Here is a 16,139-nt window from a genome sequence, read left to right as displayed (position 1 = left end):
CCACCAGGTCACTGCAGGAAAAGCACACTTAGGGTAGCGTGGTGGTTAAATGATCCAATTAGGATCATAGTAGCTTCTGGCATGAAGGGCAACGTCCAGGTAATGCTTTCATAAGGGCAGAGGGAAGTCCTTTGGGTGGTTTTTATGGAACCTGATCATTCTGCAGCCTATAACACCAAATCAGATAGGTCGATGGTATTTTGTTGCCAGAAGATCATCTGTGACAATTTAAGCAAGTTAGGAGAATATTTGGCTCAGATCAATCTGAAAAAAAAAAATGTTTCATGGAAGTTTCAAGAAGAAAAAAAAAAAAAAAAAACATGAACCCTACAGAAAACAAATGTTTCTGACCTACGTCAGACTGTTTAAACAAAACCACATGAATGTTCAGACACGTTGGTCAATTAGCTTAAAGGAGCGTGCACCACACCTTCCAAATGCTTTCTTCTTTGGGGAGGGGCTTTAATTAAAAGGCCAGAGGAAGTCTGGCACAGAGGATGACAAATGGGAAGGGATCACCTTAGAGAAGCCATTGGCACAGAAACAGAGAAATCTGGGTTGGCTGGGATGCTCAACATTTATTAAAATTCCCCAAGTGTGAACTCGCGCCTGAGTCAGACTGTCAGTGGGCTGCCTGAGGAGGAGAGTGGGGGCCCATAATGAATTCTACAGCCAGAAGCTTTACCACCAACTCCAGTTCCACGACTGAGGCTGAAGCAGGGGAGTTGGAAAACCAAACCTTGGATAGGGAGCCTTAGGAGAGCAGGGTCCCAGTGCAGAACTGGACTTGCCTTGGTGGAGTATCCCAGCTTAGGTGGTCTCAGAAAGGGAGCATGTTTGGGCCTCACCCAACAGCTAGTCTAAGAGAAATAAAGCTGAAGCTGAAGAAATCATCCAGGCATTGTATGGCTGTACCCTAAACAGGAAGGGAGGCTTTTGGGGGGCTAGGGGTAACCCAAAGGAGCTACATGGGCCCTTCTTTGTCCCTCCATCCTATAATTATCTGTGCTCCCCAGAATTCAGTCTTGGCCTGTTTCTCCTCTCATTTACTCCTCTCCAGCTCTAGCCACACTCATGAGATCAGATGGCCATAGGCCTACTGGCCTTCTCTTATGGGATGTCCCAGGGGGCCTGTCAAACCTCTGTTCACTGTCTCAGTGACCTCAGGAAAATTACTTATGCTTACTGAGCTTTTCTTTCTTGCAAAATGGGCATCCAAATATCTGCTTTACACAATTCTTTTGAGATTAAATGACTTAATGAATGACACATACTCAATCCAGGGCTTACTCAATATCTCTCCCCTTCCTCCAGGAATATGTAGTCCCCCATCATGTTCCAATTTGTGTTTTGGCCAATCATTTGGGCTTCTGTACACCCTTCACAGGCAATAACCAAAGGGACTGAACTTAACGACACTTCTAGAGTTGTGTTCTCTGGTGATCCATGTGGAAAATGGAGCCAGGTATTGAACAACCTTTCAAATCCAAGATTCGCCAACCCAGACTCATTTTCCTACCTACCCAGCAGTACTGCTCATCTTAAATCCCCTCTGTGAGTGAATGGCAGAACCATCCATCCAAAACCCCTGAACTGAAAAGCTGGATATTAGCTTCAACTCCTCTCTTCCCAGCAGTCACCAAGTCCAGCTCTATCTCTTGTTGCTGCTGCTGCTGCTGCGTCGCTTCAGTCGTGTCCAACTCTGTGCGACCCCACAGACGGCAGCCCACCAGGCTCCTCCATCCCTGGGATTCTCCAGGCAAGAATATTGGAGTGGGTTTCCATTTCCTTCTCCAAGCTCTATCTCTTAAATAGATCTTAAACCCATCATCTCTCATCGCTATCCACCTAGAATATCTCAGATGCATATAGGGGCTTCCCTGAAGATCCTATGGTAGGTCCACCCAGCTGACAATGATTCAGAGACTGTGGATGGCTCTGTTTGCTTCATCTCCTGTTGAACTGCATATGCTCTTCCCCAAGCTTGAATCCTAAAACCAAGCCAACCAAACCAGCTCTTACAGAACTCAAGATCTTAAAGCTTTGCCCTAGGACTCCTTATTTCTGCTTCAGCTAGAGCTCCTAACTTGGCCTTGGCCGGAGGCTCCAAACCCTTCCCACTCACTTTGCCCCAGATTCCTTAGTGCCTGCTTACCTTCTCTTCCTCTTCCTCCCATCCCCCACCTTTCACTCTGAGTGGCTCTGCAGATCCTTTCTTGAATGAGGCTCCAAGCCTGAGTTAAGAGCCTTCTCTGAGCTCCCAGAGAAAGGAGCTTACTCTGCTTGTCCTGCTAGTGCCTGTTACCGTTTCATCACACTGTACTGGATTCTCCTGGTCACTTGTATAATTGGCTCCTTGAAAAGGGCCACCTCAAATGAGGTCAGTTTCTGTTATCCAGAAACAGGGGCAGCAAGTCACTTTAGAGAAAATCACTTCAGTGCCTAAATCAATAGTTGAACACACTACAAGTTTATTTCTGTCTTATGCCATAGCCCAGTGCAGGTTGGTGGGAATGGGAAGCTTGCTCTATGTGTTAGGAACTCAGACTCCTTCCAAATAGGTTCTTAGAGTTATCGCCACACAGCAGGTAGGTGAAGTATGAGAACAAGGATCACATATGGGCCAGATCTTGAAGTGCTGCCATCATTTTCACCCACATTCCATTTGCTAGAGCTCAGTCACATGGCTGCATGTAGCTTCAAGGGAGTCTGGGAGTGCAGCTGAGTTCCGTGCCCAGGAGGAAGAAAAGAACATGAATATTAGTGGGTACAATTTTAGTGGGTAGTATTTTCTGCCACACCTGGCAATGTTTACCAGGCAAGAGTTTCTCCATTTGGTCAGCTCCCAAGTTCAACATTAGTAAGGAAAATCATCCACCCTTAAAGAAATCCATCAGTAGCGACAAGAAAAATAGAGAAAAAGGCTCCTTCAGACTCCCTTCACTACAGCTGCTACACAAGTTCCCCTCTCCAGGCACCTAGCAGGCACCAGACCATCCTGAAGCAGGTCATCTCCTGTGGAAGGTGGGAGCCTCCTGCCTTAGACGGCAGTCTAACTCCTTGTGATGAGCTGGGAGACAGCAGGTTTGGGCCTCCCCATGGCACCCCACTCCAGTACTCTTGCCTGGAAAACCCATGGGCAGAGGAGCCTGGTAGGCTGCAGTCCATGGGGTCGAGAAGAGTCGGACACGACTGAGCAACTTCACTTTCACTTTTCACTTTCATGCATTGGGGAAGGAAATGGCAACCCACTCCAGTGTTCTTGCCTGGAGAATCCCAGGGACGGGGGAGCCTGGTGGGCTGCCGTCTGTGGGGTCACACAGAGTCGGACACGACTGACGTGACTTAGCAGCAGCATACACATAGTAGCAAGTATCTAGGGACTCTAACAGGGTTCCTGGAGGAGAATGAACCAGCTTCTTTTAGTAAGAACAGGAGCAAGTTAGAGAGAAGACTGCATTCCAGGACCCTGGGGAGGACTATATCTGCAGCCCAAACTGTGAAGTCAAACCCTTATATTTTGGTCTTTTCTGCTAAACCCTGAGCTACTCAGAGGCAGGCTCTGTCTTCTTTTTCCTGTAGCCTGGTGCAGAATCTGTCATGGAGTGGTGGCAAATCCACCTCCTCCCCGGGCCACACCTTTGCACAATCTGCTCCAGAGAAGCTGACTCCAGTTAGGTAGGACAACCAGACCTCAAGGATAGGCCAACAGAATATTCACTCAATACCTGGCTCCCTTTTTCAAATGAGTCACCAGAAAACACAACTCTATAAGTGTCATTAAATTCAGTCCTTTTGGTTATTGCCTGTGAAAGGTATACAGAAGCCAGAGTGAATGGCAAAGCTACAAATTGGAACATTATTATTATTGAGCATGTTTCACTCATTAAGTCATTTAATCTCAGAAGTATAAAGTAGATATTTGGATGCCCATTTTGCAAGAAAGAAAATGAAAGTTCAGTAAGCATAAGTAAGTTTCCCGAGGTCACCAAGACAGTGAACAATAGCATCAAGATTTGAACTCAGCTGGGGGAGAATGGATATATGTATACTCAGCCAAGTATATGTATGGTTGAGTCCCTTTGCTGTTCACCCAAAATTATCACAACATTGTTAATTGGCTATACCCCACTACAAAATAAAAAGCTAATAAAGATTAGAGCTCAAATCCTTCTTCAAACCTGCTATGCTGCTGGCCTCTTCCCACCAACAGAAGCAGCTAACAGTGAGACAGAACTAAGGGGAAGGAAAGTAAGGGAAGTGGGGAGTCACTTAAAGGAAAACCACTCTGTGACAGCAAGAGGACACAGCAAAAAGAAAGAGCATTTGTTAGGGGCAGCAGTCTGCCAGGCGCAGACTTCAAAGTCCCCAGTATGTCACCGCATCTAATCCTCACAACAGCCTATAAAAGAGGTTCCAATTATCTCCGTCTTAAGAGGAGGAAACTGGACACAAAGAAGTGAAGTTACATAGCCAATGCTGAAACTATAAGGCAGCTGAGACTGCAATGTTATCTACCTAATTCAAGAAGGGCTGAAGATTTTGTGGTGGGGGCCCACAGCCACTGCCCCCCTCAGCCAGATTGTATAAAATCCAACACTGGCTGCTGACCTGGGAGGATCTAGGAAAATAAAATGCCAAGTTCATCTGGCTAGAATCCAGCCCTACTCCGTGGCTCTGGAATCCAAGATGGTGTTTCCCTGTTTACACTCAGAGCAAAGGTATTTGGGGCTGGAGGCTTTGGAGAAAAGGCGAGACAGATCCTGGCCCCTGCATATGGAAGCACTCTGCATTCCACTTCCCACTTCCCCACATGTACTGCCCTGGTGCTGATCCATGAGTGTATCATACTTTAAGAGGGAAAAGCTGCAAAGATAAACAAGGAATAAAATCCAACAATACATAAAAACCCAAGTGACAAGAATTACTGTCATTAAGGAGACTTCCTGTCACCTAGGTTGTTGGCTTGCTAAAATCTATTTTCTTTTGAAAGCCCTGGTTCAAATGCCATCTCTTGTAGGAAGCCATTCCCTGGAATGAATCCCTCCCTCCCTCACCTGGACTCTGTTTTATGGTTTGGAATTTATCATACTCATCCTTCAAATTAAACATACTTCTTCACTAACCTATAAGCATACTGACAGCAAAGAGCTTGCTCTCTTCATAGTCATAAAGGAAAATTAATGGTCATATTTGTTGGTGCTGTCCATGCCCACATGCTGTACATTCATCATCTCCTATAATCTCAGAGTGTCCCACATTTGTTTTCTCAAATGGAAAGTCATGGGCAGAAAGATCACTCACAAGGTCAGGATCCAAACCCAGATCCAAGACTGGACTCTTTCCAACAGATGACAACACATAAAGTATTTATTGAAAAAGTTATTCGTTCAATATTTGTGAATTCATGGGTTTTGAATTTGTGAATTCATTCAAGCCCATCACCCTCTGTGTCAAGTAAAGCCAGACACGACAGTGTACCAGTTTTCTATTGCTGCACAATAACCCACCCAAATAACAATCAACACCACATCCTGTTGGCATCCAATAACAATCATTTTCTTTGCTCCCAGTTCTGAGGATGGGGAATTCTGGCAGGGCTCAGTGGGGACTCTCCTCTCTGCTCTGTAGAGTGTCTGTTTTACTCCTTGTGGCCTCTCTCTCCACGTGGCTACTCTGGGCTTCTTTACATGGCAAATCTGTTTTTTTCTGAGCAAAAGCGTTCTGAAAAGGCTCGTTAAATCTCAGGATGTCAATTCTGCTGCATTCTCCTTGCCAAACCAAGTCAGAAGTCCAATCTAGATTCCAGAAGGTAAAGAAATTAACTCAAATTCCTCGTTGGGAGGAGGAGGCGAGGTCACACTGCAAAAGGACATGACACAGGAGAAATAATCCACGGGGGTCTTTTTTAGCACTCTGCCAGATACAGATGACAGATTCTGATCAGAGCCTAGAGCTGTGGGATTAACTGTGTGCACCTTTAAAGAAGGGGCTTCCCAGGTGGCATTAGTGGTAAAGAACATACCTGCCAATGCAGGAGACCTAAGAGACATGGGTTCGATCCCTGGGTCAGGAGGATCCTCTGAAGAAAGAAATGGCAACCCACTCCAGTATTCTTGCCTTGAGAATCCCAAGGACAGAGGAGACTAGCAGGCTACAGTCCATGGGGTCACAGAGTCAGACATGGGTGAAGCAACATAGCATGCACGCACACACCTTTAAAGAAAGAGAGACAATTTCAACTCTGATCTGGAAATCAGAGCAGAGCTGCATCAGACCCAGGATTTTTCATGAGTTTTCTCCTTTCTCTGTTTTGGCCATGGTTTGCTGTGATAATTATCACATCCGCTTTACAAAGGTATTCACAAACATCATAACCTGTACAGTGATGGAGCAATCTCTGAGTTAAAACTTCTCGCCAACCAGGGGTTTTGTTGTGGCAGGAAGTCTGTTGGGAGCCCATCTCAGAATCGCTGGCACCACCACAGCCCTCACTGAGCACGAGGCATGAAACAGGCACCAGAATCAACTCTTAACTTGACCTGAGCCACTCTCTCAGATTCACAGCATTCAAAGTGGCTGCTGCTGCTGCTAAGTCACTGTAGTCGTGTCCTACTCTGCGCAGCCCCATAGATGGCAGCCCACCAGGCTCCCCCGTCCCTGGGATTCTCCAGGCAAGAGTACTGGAGTGGGGTGCCATTGCCTTCTCCGATTCAAAGTGGACATTTCATTATCTGGAAGCTTAACTAGGTGGAAAATTCCTGGCTGGGCAGGAACCAGAGGAGAAAGAGACCAACAAGGGAGATAAGTCACACCTGCCAATTAGTGCCTGGAAAGACACAGCCTGTCCTTATCCAACCTGCAGATCAATAGCAGACATTTATACTCAATACCCTCTTTAATGCAGGTATGTGACAAACAACCCTTTCAAGTTCACTATGTGTGTAGTGAGCTGTAGGGGGTTCCCAGCAGATTCAGAAAGTACACTAAATCTGTAGAAGGGGTGGGCAATGAACAAAGGGGCTCTTCTGTAAGATGTGAGCAGAACTGAAGCAAACCATCAAGGTAGGTTTAGTGCCCTGGGGTTATCAGCAGCCAGGCTGCCGACCACTTGGCTAACTCGTGGCCCCCTGGGCTGGGAGGAACCCCTGCCAGTCACTTTCATCCCCCGCCATCCCATCCCCTGCCAGTGCCAACTATTGGCTGACCCCAAGCCAGTGGGCAATGAACCCATAGAAGCAGGCTGTTAGAGTCAGCTTCCCAAGGTGCAGAGTACAGAAGAGAATGGATCTGCAAGGACAAAAGACAGATAGATAACCAGCACACAGCCCCTCTGCTAAGCAGCATATTGTGAGTTGTTCCTAAAAACTGCACCCCCGCCCTCACCTCCCTGCCAAATCATGCCTGCCTTGGTAATCTTTAAAATCCAGTTTCACCTGATTATGCATTTTGTAAGGGGAAGAAGGAGGACAGAACACTGAAACTAGTCCAAGAGACATCCCCTAAGTCTCGGTGCTTTGACCTATAAATTTTGGGTAGTTTGTGTTTCCTGGGGTGTGAAAACTCAATGAGCTCATATTTGTATACGATCCTTATACAGTATGAAATATAAAGCAATAGACAGATGTGCTCAATTATATCAGATGGGGGTGGAAAGGCCACAGATGTAAAACCACATCTCCTGTGAAGAACACACTGGGCATGTCTGGACCAGGCCCTTCCTTTCCATCACAGCCCATCACATGACGTCAATCCCCAGACAGAAGTCCCGGGAAGCTCTTACATCCCTCACAGCCACCTCCACTCTGACCTATGAGACCAGCAAGGAGTCCAGGCCAGGCCCCTGTGGCATCAGCAATGACCGACTGAATGGGCCATTGGGAATTCAGTCCCTTGTCAGCAAGACTGATGAACCAGACGTGCATCAACGTCATCGGAGTTTTTGTTTCAGGAATACTCGCCACTCCAGAAAGGTCCCATGGGAGCATTTAAATCCACAAGGTTTATTTAGGGCACACGAAATAAGTCAAGGATGCCAAAGAGTGCGCTCCCTGGGGAACTGCTGTGCAGAGCTGCTGGCCAGAGAGAGACAGACAGGAGCTGGCCAGGCCAGACTGGCCTTTCACATCCTCTCAGGACCCTCGCCAAGGTCTTGGAAAGAACAGATTCAGAATTAAAGGGGTTCTTTGTGATTTTTAGAAGACATTGGATGGGTATAGCGGGAATGGGGGTGAAGCAGCATGAGAACCCATGGAAATGGCATCAGGCGTGCACCCTCTTGACTTAAAGTAAAATTTCCATTTGACTCAAGAAGAAGGGTGGACTTCTGCTCTCCTTTCCCACTGAGTGGCTCCCACTGCCCACAAAACAGTGCCCAGAGCTCCTTAATCTGGCATCTCAGAGCCTGCCCAGCTGGCCCCAGCCTACATTTGCAAGTTTACTTCCCAATACTGTACTTCATAGGCTCACACAGTCTGGCATCATATGGTCATCAGAGGCATAGGCTTCAGAGCTGATATACCAGAGCACTAACCTGGGCCCTGTCCTTTCCCAAGCTATGCGACTTTGGGTCAGGGGTCCCGGCTTCCTGACTCGGGTTCCACCTCCTAAAAGTAATAGCATTTGCTACAGATGAAGTGAGATTATGCAGGTAAAGCCTGCAACACATTGCCTAATCCAACTTCAGAAGTCAATCAAATGCAGGTGATAACAAACCAATCTCCTGGTTGTGCTGTGTTCTTCACCCCACAGAATCCTGCCTGCTCAGTCCTCTGCCAGTGCAGACCCACCCCAAGCCCAACACTTCCAGCTGCTCCAAACACAGGAGCCCCTCCCCTGCCTTTAACCTCCACTCCTTCCTCAAGACTCCAGGTAACCACACTCACCCTGCAAAGGCTGCTGCCAAGAGACAGAAATACTGCTGGATTGAGCCCCAAAAGACCCCAGGTCAAGTCCCAGACTTTCCAGTGATTTACCACCTGACCTCTCACCTGTCACTCAGCATCTCTGAACTTCTGTTTCCTCTGCTCTAAAACAGGGAGAATCTACCCCCTGCCACAGGTAGAAAATCAACAGAATAACATATGGGAAAGGACTTCATAAACTTTGAAATACCATGGAGTATTTAAAAAATGAAACCATTGACTTTCAGGACAACAGTAATACTAAGCCAGAAAAACTAACTTTTTATGATCTGGTTCTGCAATTTCAGTCTATGATGTTTCTGCTGGAAGACCCAGTGAAAGTGAAAGTTGGTCAGTTGTGTCCGACTCTTTGTGACCACTTGGACCATACAGTCCATGGAATTCTTCAGGCCAGAATACTGGAGGGGGTAGCCTTTCCCTTCTCCAGGGGATCTTCCCAACCCAGGGATCGAACCTAGGTCTCCTGCATTGCAGGCAGATTCTTTACCAGCTGAGCCACAGATCCAGTATACAGATTCAAATATACTATCTGAGCCACCAGGGAAGCCCTCAAATATACGCTCCAGTTCACTGTCACCAACAAGAAGAATTTCCACAGATTCCCAAAGTCCTCCTCTGAAAAGTGTAGAAGTAAAGTATGTTGTTGAAATGCTACTTCTCATTTGCAAGGTGCTTTTGCAGTTTACAAACCACCATACATCCCAGGGCCTAAGGAGCGTCAGTTAAATGAACAAGCCAGCCAGAGTCCCTGGCAGCAGCCTGGGTCACTGATCTCCCTCCAAACCAGAAGGGCCTAGAGCTTCTGATTACTTGAAAACCTGAGAGCAACCCAGGCTCACCCACAAAGGGCCAAATGCCCGTGGGAAATGGGATTCTTTCCAGCACCTGGTCATATGTCAAATATCAAGCTGGAGTTCTGTAACCTGGGCAGTAAAGGATTGCTTGTGTTTTATTTCTCGCCAGGTACAAATCTAGTCATTCTTCTCTCCTCTCCAGCTTACAGCCTGAAAACACACTGAGAACCCAGTGACCTACTCAAGCCACCTGTCAAGGTCTCCACGTAGCCTATGCCACAGTTTGCTTCATTTTAACCTCTTTAGCTGACATGTCTTAGGCAACGTCTAGTTCACAAGGCTTAAGCTGTCCAGTTTCTTTGAGATAGGGGAAGATATCCAGGGGAAGTAAATTTATCTGTTAAGCACAAAAAGATTAGCTGATGTGTGTTTATTGCTGCACAGCAATAAACTGTGAGATCAGAACCTGTGGCCTTTAATGTTCTAGACTGCCTCGATGATTTCCACTTCAACAGTGGAAATCCTGCTGAGGTAAGGAAAATGATGGGTTTTTAAAAAAAAATTTATTGAGTTATAGTTGATGTATAATATTGCATAAGTTTCAGGTTTACAACATAGTGATTCACAATTTTTAAAGGCTTTACTCCATATATATTATTATAAAATACGTGCTACATTGCCTGTGCTGTACAATACATCCTTGTAGTTTATCTATGTTTTATATAGTGGTTTGTACCTCTTAATCTCCTACTCCTGTTCTGCCCCTCTCCACTGGTAAACACTAATTTATTCTCTATTTATCTGTGAGTCTGCATCTTTCTTGTCATAGTCACTAGTTTGTTATATTTTTTTAAATTCCATACACAAGTATTTGTCTATGTCTGACTTATTTCACATAATATCCTCCAAGTCCATCCATGTTGTTGCAATGGCAAATTTTCATTTTTTTCATGGCCCAGTAGCATCCCAGTGTGTGTGTGTGTGTGTGTGTATCACATCTTCTTTATCCATTCATCTGTTGATGGACACTTAGGTTGCTTCCATATCTTAGCTATTATAAATAATGCTGCTATGAACATTGGGGTGCATGTATTTAATATCTTTTTCAAATTAGTATTTTTTCTTTTTGTTTTTCAGATATATTGGAATTGCTGGGTCATATGGTAGTTCTACTTTTATATTTTTGAGAAACTTCCATTCTGTTTTCAATAGTGACTACATCAATTTACATTCTGACGAACAGCATATAAGTATTCCCTGGAAACTGGGGTCTAGGAAGTTGAACTGAAGTGAAGAAAAAAAACAAAAAACAACCATTAATCAAAGCTCTGCCCCTAGTTCATTGTGTAACCTTAAATAAGTCAATTCCCTTCGCTGAAGGTTATTTCTTCATTGGCTAAATGAGAAAGTTGGACTAGATAAGACAGAGCAAGTACATATCACTCTCACTCATCCACCCAAAAGCCCAGGCAGACACTGCTAATCAGTCACAGCACCCATTCCCCATAAGCAGGATGCAATGCATTGCTTCAGGCAATCTGTACAAGTAGATCAGACCCAGCATATGAAGTAAATAAAATCCATTTACCATCTCTGAGCTAGATCAAGTAGATCAGACCCAGCACATGAAGTAAATAAAATCTGTTTACCATCTCTGAGCTAGATGATTTTTATCCGTTTTGACACTGTACAACCCATGAAGGATAGAAGCATGAAAACAGAGATTAGGAAACCTGAGGCCTAGAGAGCACCTGCCCATAGTTTCAGTGCCACTGAGAAAGCATCACAAAATCTGAGTCTCCATTTCCTCATCTGTAAACAGAGTGTCACAGCTTTATTTTCCTTATTTTCAAGATCTCTTTGAAGATGAAACTCAAAATAAAAACCACATAAAAGAGCTTTCTCAATGGAAAGTCCTCTAATAATCTTAGTATACTAGCATTTGTTAGTGAAAGTCACTCAGTCATGTCCAATTCTTGTGACCCCGTGGACTGTAGCCCACCAGAACTCCTCTGTCCATGGAATTCTCCAGGCAAGAATACTGGAGTGGGTATAGCCATTCCCTTTTCCAGGTGATCGTCCCAACCCAGGGATCAAACCTGAGTGTCTGGCATTGCAGGCAGATTATTTACTATCTGAGCTACCAGGGAAGCCCAACATTGTTAACTACCATGCTAATTACATTAGGTTTATTTCTTGTCTCATTTGAGTCTCACAGCAGCACTATAAAGTTGGGTTTCTAGCATATTTGTAACCAAAGATCTTATTAATACATTGTGAACTCCTCTCTTTGTCCAAATGTTCACCTTGGAGTTTGGTGTAGTCAATAAATATTTCCTGATTTTACATGACTCTCTGGAGGAAATTGTGTGACTCCTTAAAACTTAGGGGCATGTTTTAGAAGGTAAAGTATAACAGATAGAATGCACTGGGATGACCTAACAATGATTTCAAATCCTAACGATGGTTGAGGACGTGATATATGGACCTTCACCTCAGGGTTCCAAGATGGCTGTTGCAGCTCTAGACATCACATTTTCACAATAAGTTTCCAAAGTAAAAAATCACAAGGGTAGCTGAGACGATGGAAGAGCTCTCACTGAATACCTAGTTTCCTTTATCAGGAAAGGAGACATTTGCCCCTGCTGACTTCCTTATGATTCATTGAGTCATATGATCACCAGAGAACAAAGGAGGCTGGGAAAAAAGAGTACCTGGAAAGAAGGCAAGGAAGGAAGGGCCACTGGGTAGCCAAGTAGTAATGTCTACCACAGGGAATGTTTCTAGGAGTCTTCATGTATTAGTTTCCTGTTGCTGCTATTACAAATTACCATAAATGTAGTAAAGTAATAACATGATTTTATTATCTTACAGATCTGGAGGTCAGAAGTCCAAAATGGACTTTGCTAGGCCCAAATGAAAGTGTCAACAAAACTGTGTTCTTTTCAGAAGCTCTAGGGGAAAACCCTTTTCCAGTTCTATAGGCTGCATTCATCCCATTATTTGGGGCCCCTTTTTCTATTTTCAGTGCCAGCAACAAAACATCTTCAAATCCCTGACTCTGGCTCTGCTTCCATCCTCACATCCCCTTCCCTGATCTAACCTTCTGCATCCCCTTCCAGCTTTTAAAGACACATGTGAGTACATTGGGTCCACCAGGATAACCTCTGTATCTCAAGATGATTAACTTAATTACATCTGCAATGTTCTCTTTGCCACATAAGGTAACAGTCACAGGTTCTGAGGATTAGGTAATGGACACCTCTGGGGGCCTATTATTCAGACCAGCTCATCTCACATGATTCCTTGCAAACCTCCTCTTACTAAACACAGACTCCTGCTCCTGAGGAAATCTAAAAACAAAACTTCAGACTTGTCATCTTATACATCTACTCACATAAACATCAATCTTAACATTAAGAAGAGCCACAGAAAGGCTAGTTCATGTCCATCTTGCAACTTCTCCAAGTTCTTGAGAAGAGATACACAAAATAAATTTGAAAACAAAAAGAAATGCCTTTCCTGGGTTGAAGGAAATATTACTTCTTAGACTATCCAACAGCACCCCCCAGTGCCATGAAGCAGAAAGAAAGAAGGAGAGCTACCATTTGGTTAAAAAAGAATCAGAACGTTTAGCCACAACCATGAGGCACAGGTACCCAGGCCCCAGTCTCAGAGATTCAGAGGCAAGTGCTCTGAAGCTAGGCCCAGGTGTGAGAAGTTATTCAGAGGTCCCAAGGGATCACATGTTCCGTTAGAGCCACGGAGTTCAGCATAGAAATAAACATGGTCTGAAAGCCCTTAGGCCCTATTGTTTAGTTGCTAAGTCATGTCCAACTCTTTGCAACTTCATGGACTGTAGCACTCCAGGCTTCCCTATCCTTTACCACATCCCGGAGTTTGCTCAGTCTCATGTCCATTGAGCCGGTGATGCCATGCAACCATTTCATTTTCCTTTTCCTCCTGCCCTCAATCTTTCCCAGCATCATAGTCTGCTGCTACTGCTGCTAAGTCACTTCAGTCGTGTCCGACTCTGTGCGACCCCAGAGATGGCAGCCCACCAGGTTCCCCCATCCCTGGGATTCTCCAGGCAAGAACACTGGAATGGGTTGCCATTTCCTTCTCCAATGCATGGAAGGGAAAAGCGAAAGTGAAGTTGCTCAGTCGTATCCGACTCTTAGCAACCCCATGGATTGCAACTTACCAGGCTCCTCCGCCCATGGGATTTTCCAGGCAAGAATACTGGAGTGGGTTGCCATTGCCTTCTCCAAGCATCATAGTCTAGAGATTCAGAAATAAATATGATAAAGCTCCTCTTCTCAAAGAACTTTCAGTCTCATTAGACAATGAGAGCTGGAAGAGACACTGGTCACAACTAACACCTGTATGACTTAGGGCAAATTATTTAACCTCTCTGTGCCAGATTTCTCCTGTGCAAAATGAGGATAACAATAGTGCCTACCTTGAAAGTGTTGTTAAGAGAATTAAATGATACAATTCACAAGAAGCATTTAGTATGGCACCTGGTACAAAATAAACACACAGTGATGTTGGAGGTTCCTAGCAAGTTCCCAGGGTAAAAAGTACATGGTCCACATGCTACCAGTGCCCTGTCACTCAGAGCAGACACTACTGATTGATCTTAACTCTTTTTCCTACTGAATCTGGACAAAGTTTCTCAGTTCCACTCAAACTAGTTCTCCATTGCTGGTGGGGAGGATCAAATTTGCCGTGCAAACTCCTCCTGCATTTTTCATGTAAGGAAATTAAGACCCAGGAGGGCCAAGCTCATTACACAAGCCTGTGCAGAGCTCAGTTCAGTTCAGTCATTCAGTTGTGTCCGACTCTTTGTGACCCCATGGACTGCAGCATGCCAGGCTTCCCTGTCCATCACCAACAGCCAGAGCTTACTCAAACTGATGTCCATCGCGTCAGTGATGCCATCCAACAATCTCATCCTATGTCATCCCCTTCTCCTCCTGCCTTCAATCTTTCCCAGCATCAGGGTCTTTTCAAACGAGTCAGCTCTTCACATTAGGTGGCCAAAGTATTGGAGTTTAAGCTTCAGCATCAGTCCTTCCAATGAATATTCAGGACTGATTTTCTTTAGGATGAACCGGTTTGTGCAGAGCTGAGAAGGTCCAAACCATCCCACCTGGAGCTCTGCACATGCGCCCTGCAGCATACACCAGCTTGCTGGACTCTGCCTCAGCCACAGCGTATACCACACTTACAGGCACCCCCTGTCAGGGCTCCTGGCTATTCTTGTCCTCTCCACCTGGTGCCTCCTGGGTGTTTTGCGGTGGTAGAATAACCTCAGAGTCTCTCGGTGGGCCACAGGCCCAACGTGACATTGTAAGAACTCACACCCAGGGATTGAAGCCACTCCCACTAGCAAAACCCTGACACCTGCCTTTTTTTAACTGCTTGATTGTATCTGATGTACTTCAGATAGCTTCATGTTGATCCTGCCAGGCAGGGATTTTTATCTCTATTGTAAGGATAAGAAAACTGATACTGAAAGAAATCTAGTATCCAGCCCAAGGTAAAATTTTTAAGTGGGCTTCCCTGGTGGCTCAGTGATAAAGAATTTGCCTGTAATGCAGGAGACGTGGGTTCGATCCCTGAACTGGCAAGATACTCTCGAGAAGGAGATGGCAACCCACTCCAGTATTCTTGCCTGTGAAATCCCATGGACAGAGGAGCCTGGTGGGCTACAGTCTGTGGCATCGCAAAAGAACTGGACACGACCTGACATCTAAGCAACAAAATTGTTAAGCAGCAAAAGAAGACTCAAATCCAGGTCTGATTTGAGCTTAAGCATGCAGCACACCTTTATAGCTTCACACATGCATAACTTTATGATGCAGAACCGTTATACTTTGCCAGGCTCCTAATGGACCAAGTTCTCCCCCACATCACATTTACTCAGTTACACTGGCATCTGTCCTGTCCACTGACGAGTCTCCTCTGTAAAACCAAGGTCCTTCAGCCACCGCTCTTCTGACACATACACACATGCATACATAGACACCGTCTCCACCATCTGTATCCTATTTGTCCTTCAGTGTTATGCTTATAACTTACTTCTCCTCCAGGAAGTCTGCCTAGACTGCCAGGTGTCCCTGCTATATGCCACTGTATCAACCTATATCTCCTTTGTCTCAGCATTTGTCAAACTGTATGGTATATGCTTTCTAATTACAGTAGAATGAATCAAGTTCCCGGTATATGTAAAAATTGAACACTAACAAATACTGCATGATATCATTTAATATGTGTTATCTAGAACAGTCAAAATCATAGTAACAGAGTAGGTGTTGGTTACCAGGGACTGGAGGCTGGGGAAAATGGAGAGATGCTGGTCAAACGGTACAAGGTTTCGGTTATAAAATGAATGAATTCTGGAGACCAAATGTAC

The 16,139-nt window shown here is 45.1% G+C and overlaps 1 long non-coding RNA gene across 1 annotated transcript; it reads right to left on the bottom strand.

Moving 5' to 3' along the window:
- Nucleotides 1-2,449: 2,449 nt before the first annotated feature.
- Nucleotides 2,450-15,046, bottom strand: LOC147375407 (uncharacterized). The gene is made up of 2 exons (XR_015161390.1): nucleotides 14,630-15,046; nucleotides 2,450-2,721 (listed from the first exon to the last, which is right to left on the bottom strand). It is a non-coding gene; the product is annotated as an uncharacterized LOC147375407 (long non-coding RNA).
- Between the last annotated feature and the right edge of the window lie 1,093 nt (nucleotides 15,047-16,139).

Source organism: Bos grunniens, chromosome 3, assembly GCF_055505025.1.
Source record: "Bos grunniens cultivar Pamir isolate PY7600 chromosome 3, Bosgru_T2T1.0, whole genome shotgun sequence".
NCBI lineage: Eukaryota > Metazoa > Chordata > Mammalia > Artiodactyla > Bovidae > Bos > Bos grunniens.
The sequence above is the reverse complement of the archived record's forward strand: the minus strand, read 5'-3'. Positions and strand labels throughout refer to the sequence as shown.